Source organism: Pogonomyrmex barbatus, unplaced genomic scaffold (genome assembly GCF_055798465.1).
Source record: "Pogonomyrmex barbatus isolate J1 unplaced genomic scaffold, ASM5579846v1 scaffold6, whole genome shotgun sequence".
NCBI classification, from domain to species: domain Eukaryota; kingdom Metazoa; phylum Arthropoda; class Insecta; order Hymenoptera; family Formicidae; genus Pogonomyrmex; species Pogonomyrmex barbatus.
The window spans coordinates 3,681,269-3,688,520 of NW_028297160.1; the positions used below are offsets into that span (position 1 = coordinate 3,681,269).

Below are 7,252 nucleotides of genomic sequence, written 5' to 3' on the forward strand. Positions count from 1 at the left end.
CACGAAAGCTCAATGCGTTTTCTTCTTGTAACAAGTCAATGTGCATTGTAAGAATCTTCTTCTTTTCGCCACCCCCTTTTACGAATAACGTGTATTACAAGATAATTTATTTTAAGTCAGCAGTCACGTAAAATTAGGAAGAAAAATAGCAATCAACAAAAGAAAGATGAAAGAGAGAAGAAGAGAGAGAGACAGAGAGAGAGAGAGAGAGAGAGAGAGAGAGAGAGAGAGAGAATTTTCTGAAATCACGTACAACAATATAGCTTATATGAAGTAATAAATATAATAATATGGAAAATATTAATCTATAAAAAAGATGATATTCCAATATTCTTCATATTTCATGAAAACCGTACTTTTACATTAAATTATATTAATATAAATATATTTAAATTTTGATAATAAAATTAAAATTTTCTATTAATTTATTTAGCATAATGAGAAGAGAAAGAGGGTGAAGTGTGCGAGAGAAAATATTTATTAATAAATAATAAAAAGAGAAAAATATAGAAATAACATAAAGAAAATTTCTAATTTTTCTGTATGTCTCATACACAAAAGACAAAGAAGATAATAGTTGGATATCGGAACACTTTTGCGAAGGAAGATGATACCTAGATCGGAATAGATCTCCACAATCTACGTAGTCACTCTGGTCAGTTAATCACCCCGTCTTCGACACAATTATCCCAAGTGGGCGCAAGATCGGCGAGCGCGATTCGCACAGAGGCGTGCGTACAACTTCTGTTCTTTACTGATTCTATAAGTAAAATCTCGTCTCGTACATGAGATGATATTCGATTGAAAGAATGCTACACATTATATCATAATCATATCTTCCATAAATTGATCGATACAAATCTCGAAGTCAACAAACGTCAATATGAATTTTTCAGATATTTCGACGCTAATCTTTTTTATGGACTTTGAGATTCACCTCCGGTTTCTCTGAAAATTAAATGGTAATCGTTTTATGATAATTAGTTCCGCTTCATTGTTTATTCTGAATGATTCGTTCAGAAATTGGTATGTTAATCAGAGATCGACATGCACGTAATAAATATTTGATTCAAGCGTCAAGCATTGAAATTCCTTTTCTAAAGAGTAATGAATAAAGTGCAAAATTCATGTTGTCAGATTTAGTATCTTACCGCTGAGAGCTAAGTACTCTTTTGTCAGCACAATCCAATGCGTGTCACACGACACATCAAGCGAAATACTTGGCTTTTAGCTTACTCACTCCGCAACATGACGTTGCATTTTGAAATGAAAATGGCGTTGGCGCAAGATCGTACAATTGTTTTGTCTTCAGATTGTCCTTTCTCGATGACTACCGCGCGTTCCTCTGTCTCTGCTTCATTTTTCTTTTGCATCCTCGAATCCCCTCGCTTGATATTCTCTCTCTGGAGGAAGACCCAAAGCATTTGTGGATAATTTTGTCCCCTCTTGCTCCATTTGTTAATTCAATGATGGCTCCGCACAATGAGCGAAGAATAAACGTCTCTCAGAGGCTCAATTCTACCATTGGACAGTATTATGACTACACGGTTAATTAATGTCCCGGATTATGTTCCGTCGAGGCACTTCTTCTTCCAGTCCGTTCCTTCTGATTTAACCGCAAATTATAATCCTCCCGCGCTTTTGTACGAGAGACAAATCCGTCGGCCGTTTCATTTCTTATTGCGTGTGCTCAATATGTCTTCACGGAGTAAAGTCGTTATTATGGCATGATTCCATCTCTAAGAGCATCGAGGGAAACACGGTTCTTCTCACTCTCTCTAACCGCGCGAATTGTACAAAATATTAATATTACGAATTGTGGAAATTGCGCGATATAAGCCAGAACGATTATAAAGCGAGAAAGCAGCAGTTGTACATGGCACATCAATTTACGTGATTTTACCGCCAGCATTTGTCTTCGTGAGACTATTGTGAGACCAAATTACCATAGAACGAAGAGATAGAAAATAATAGACGAAAATGCAGTGAATTTAGCTGGGAAGTAGATAAATTACATGTACTAATAGAGAGAGAGAGAGAGAGAGACATTCTTTTAAAGAGTCAAGAAAAAAAGAAAAATTCAAACATAAAAAAAAATTGAATAATTCACATTGTAAAGTATTATCCATTATTTTAATAATTATTTTTTACAAAATGTAATAATTGAAATATGTACATTTTCTTATCCCTTATATAAAATATTCATCATAGATATCATTGTAGTTTCTCGGAAAATTTTTTGAAGTTTCAGATTCGTACCTTAATTAATTTAATTTGTTCCAGCCATAATCGAGAGATATCACGATAATACAGATCTGTTATTTCAGTAATAATTCTAGTCTAGTCTTTGAAGTTAATATCTATGTAAATCATAACGGATCGTCAAGCGGTTACAAAGTCTCGTCGTGCGAGTATGAAATAGATATTGCCATACGTCGCGGTCGACGTAAATTGTGTTTCTCAGCCGCCACCGTCTTCAAGCACAAAGGCAGCCTACGGTAAAATATACATTAATCAAATCCAGGCGTACTCCAGCACAAAGAGCTAATTGAGATTTCTGATCGTTACGGTGCGAATCGACCTTGCGCTTGTTGTTTAGTACTGATTTACGATTATTTTCAATGATTCTATTTCGCGCGCGTAATATCCGAAAAAATCGAGATGTTGCCTTAATTTCGGTCAATCCTTGAAGAGAAATTGTTTAAAAAATGTTAAAAAAATTTTTTATAATTTTTATAATAAATTTTATTAACATTGTAACACCTCCGAATTCTAAGCTTTCTGCAAAAATAATTTTTTATAATTTTTATTTTAATCTTTTCCAATTTTTAAAATATTAAGTTGACATACGTATAAAAAGTCACTTAAGTTTATTAACACTGTAGTAAATAAAAGATACCAAATTCTCATGTTGTAATGGCAAGACGTGGCGAAAAACGATTACTCTTTCCCGATACTCACGATACTCACGATACTGCTATCGACCACGTCTCGACTTTCGCACCTCATTTGCATGAAATAAGATCGACCGACGCCTTTCCTCACATGCGTATATTGTCTATGACACGTCCGACACGCATCAGAGCGATACAGCGCGCGTAGATGGTCGCTGTTGTCGGTATCGCACGCCCAATGCGACGCAGCCCGAGCGTGCATAATGCGTTAGTGCTAAATTTACGTTCTGGCGACGCGAATCTAGACGTACGTAGGAGAAGTCCGCCTCTTGCTATCTTCTTCTCCTTGTTTCTCTATCTCTCTTTCCGCATCGCGTTTCTCCTTCGTGACCCGCCATTATCACTGTGTCTCCTCTCTGCCTCTCTCTCTCTCTCTCTCTCTCTCTCTCTCTCTCTCTCTCTCTCTCTTTCTCTCCAATCCCCCTCAAACTTGTCTCTTCTCGCGTATATGTTCTCCTTCGTCTTCCCTTCTTCCCTCCTTCACTCTCTCTTTCTCACTCCTTGCGCAAGCTGCCGTCGGTGTTGCCACTTGACTGGCGATTTGTTACTCGCAACCATACGCGATGAATAATTGCGACGTCACGCCGCCAAGGCGTAAGACGCGGTTTCCACGTCGGCAACGGAATCGTTTCTTACGGAGACGATGGCGACGAAGAAGACGACGATGACGATGACGACGCGACGACGATGACGCCGATGAGGGCGTCCCTTATACGCGAAAATTACGATCCGCGGCTGCTAACGTCTGTCCCGATCTTAATTCCGTGACGTTTCATTGATTCATTTCGTATATATTCTTTTTTCTGGAGCATAACTTGCATTGATAATATCCGCTTGTAACAAATTTTACGGACAATTTTCTAATTTTCCAAAGCCGTAACTTAGTATCGATATCGCATTATAGTCCTAAGTACCCTTAATATTATATTTCTTACGAAGCGCCTAAGGGTTCTCTTCAGTGCTACTGTGTCTGTTATTGTGTGGAAGTATATCTTTAGATATCAGATCTAAGATTCATATCACAATAATTTTTGTACGCTTCTGATAGTGCTAATAACACGTTATTAACCTGCCCACACGCGAACGGATCGGAAATTGCTCATTTGCTATGGATTACGGTAGCTAATTTGTCAAAATTACATCGATACGTAAATTATTCGTAGAATTACGTGGCTTTCTTATATTGCAATTTATATATCATGCAACCTATACATTCTAGTAATAATAATATAATCGTAGCTCTCTCGCTAGTATTATATAAAAGATTAGTAGATTGCAAAGCTTCTTCATGTCTTGTTCCAATATTTTTATTCGCTTCACTTCATGTAAAAGGAGGAATTTTCTGTAACAGACAGCAGAATGTTGCTCGAAAGCTACTTTAAATCTTTTTAATTAAAATTCCTTGAGATAAATTACAGAAAATTATCTAGAATCAATTCTTTTAGTAATATATATATATATATTTTTTAATATATATTTAATTATATATATATATTTTAATATATATTTAATTATATATATATGTATATATATATATATATTATAATTCTGAATATAATTCTGAAAAACATTGCCATGTCATGCATAAAGTCATCCATAATCTAAGTACATTATAAATCGCACCGCAATGTCGAGCAATAAAAGTAACACCGTCGTGTCACGTGTCAGTTCCCAAATACGCAAATATCTGCTAATTTGCTATCGGGTATCACAATTGACCCGCGACTATAAGGCACGCGTTACAAAGTCTTGTGCCTGGCGACACTTTCCCCTCGAATAGAGTCGTCTTGATGTCGCGCTTGAATACGCGAGGGGAGAAAAGGGGGGTAAAGGGGGGCCTGGGCCTCGGTAACGCTAAGTGCCAACGAGTCATTAGCCGGGCAAATGGCGTTACGGTGCCTGGAACACGTGGTATGGAGTGTGTATTCGATGCTCGCTCGCTCGCTCGCTTGCTTGCAGACGCGACCAACATGTCATAATCAGCTGGCTGTGAAAGCAGACGGAGAAATGCGCAGCCCATTAGGCGAACAACGATGACCGGTGTTCCGAGACGGTGCCGGCCGTTTGTCGTCATATCGCGCCGCGCTAAGATTCAACCACGCCGCGATGATTACGACGCTGACAGAGGCGCGATTCGCAGGCGAGTGGATGAGCGGATGAGCGGACGAAAGGATGAGCGAGCGAGCGGGCGAAGAGGCGAAACGACGCGCCACCCGCCAGCCCATTATCCGCTTCCGCGAAACCCATTCAGTCATTTTCTCGAGATTTCAATGAACTGGAGACACGGACCTCTCCCTGTCCATCATTCCGACGTCTGTCCACGTAATTCGGGATATCAACGGGATCGAGGATATATAATTAAACGTCATACATGACGGGCATCTCGAGCGTTTAAACGGCATCGCGGCTAATGACGATATAATGTTGCCTCATTACTTACGTGATTATCACTGGCCAACTTTATTATTTATGCCGCAACGCAATGTGTTCGAGATAATTCAGCCGGTTTCCCCGTTATATTATAAATAATTGGCAAATATATAGTTAAAAAGGATCTCCAAATGCGAAAGTTAATCTCAATTTTATTACTAATTTCTTTTTGGAAGAGATTGGTTCTTTAATAGTCGATTTCAGAATTATTAAAAGATAAAATACTGAAATATTTTTGTACGTTTTATTTGATATCTATATCTCGAATAATTAGAAGCATTTAATAACATAGTAATAGTTTATAATTATTTATTAATTAATTTATTTATTAAAGGTTAATTTTAAATAATATAGTAAATAATTTTTCTTTAAATGTGATAAAAAATATATCTTCATATTTTTAAATTATATAAATTATTAATTAAAAATTGATAAAAGGTATTTATTTAGTAAAATATGATACAATAACTAAACGTATTCTATTTTAATGTAATATATACAGATATACATATTCTATTTTAATGTAATATGTATATACAAATATGTACATATGCAAGTATAGATTTTCTAATTTTTACTGCATGAAAAGAAAGGTTTTGCATATAAAAAGTTGGCCAGATACAGATCTAAAAATAATTTTATTGGATTACCAAAATAATTATTCAGAATGTTCAAGTTTTGATTGCTAAAATATTAAAAGTTTTTGTGTATTAATCTCATTCTTAAGTGTCTCATATTATTATCTTACATTATTTACATACATTATTTTAGATGTATATCTGATCAAATTTTTAAATACTCAACAAAATCAATCTTTTCGTATATGAATACTTCTCAATATTATATCAATATCTTTTATTAATATACTATGCTAATATCCTCTTTATCCTCCTTTATCTTCCTTTATCCTCATAATCCACTATTTTGTAGTGTCTTAATTCCAAAGTTTTGGATCCTTCGTTGCATTCAATTACACTTCAGTAGATTTACAAAATAATTTACAATAGTTCACCATTATACGTGTGCGCATAAGACTATAAATCATATATGCTTTCTCCTTTCCTTCTTCGAAGTTATTTAAAAATCGGCTAGAGTTTCTTCTTGGCTTTGATTAAAACATATGAGGCACGCCGGTTGCTTCCCGGTTATCACACTTTGCTCCTGCTACGGAGAAGCGGACGATTAATTTTCCCGATGGTAGAGAAGCTCGAGAGGGAAGACAAGGGCGAAATCGACGAGAGATACACAAGAGACAGGTGGCGTTTTCTCCGGTAGTCGAATCTTTCGTTCTCGCTTCGCCGAGAAAAGGATTTTCGCATATGAACGCAAATCTAGTCGTCTCATTTTTTTATTTTTTTTTGTCCGTACGACAACCGCGACACCGATCGCTGACAGGTTTGCGGTTGTCCTTATAATAGCGCCACACGGTACGCAATGCCACCGTATGGCATCTAGCGAGTGCCGTATAATTCACCACGCCGACTTCTATTTATAATCACAAATGTGTGTGAATCACACTACATACGAGAAGTTACGTTAACATGTACTCGTAATAGATACCATAAGATTGAATTACTTTATTTCAAAAGTAATAATGCAAACTCTCTCTCTCTCTCTCTCTCTCTCTCTCTCTCTCTCTCTCTCTCTCTCTCTCTCTCTCTCTCTCTCTTTCTCTACATACACATATATATATATATATATATATAAAGTAAATAAGCTTTTCTAAATAAAAAAAATTGTCTTTTTGGATAAAAATATATGGATATATATTATTTTTTTAAACTAAAAAGAAATTCTTTTACTAGCTTTCTTAAAAAAAAAAAACATAACATAAAGATATGTATTTGTTTCGATATTGGTGTAAGAAA

General features: G+C 36.0%; 1 long non-coding RNA gene across 1 annotated transcript; it reads right to left on the reverse strand.

Moving 5' to 3' along the window:
• Nucleotides 1-358: 358 nt before the first annotated feature.
• Nucleotides 359-4,297, reverse strand: LOC148935104 (uncharacterized). Its single transcript, XR_016140693.1, has 3 exons — nt 2,962-4,297; nt 1,152-2,493; nt 359-948 (listed from the first exon to the last, which is right to left on the reverse strand). It is a non-coding gene; the product is annotated as an uncharacterized LOC148935104 (long non-coding RNA).
• Nucleotides 4,298-7,252: the final 2,955 nt, after the last annotated feature.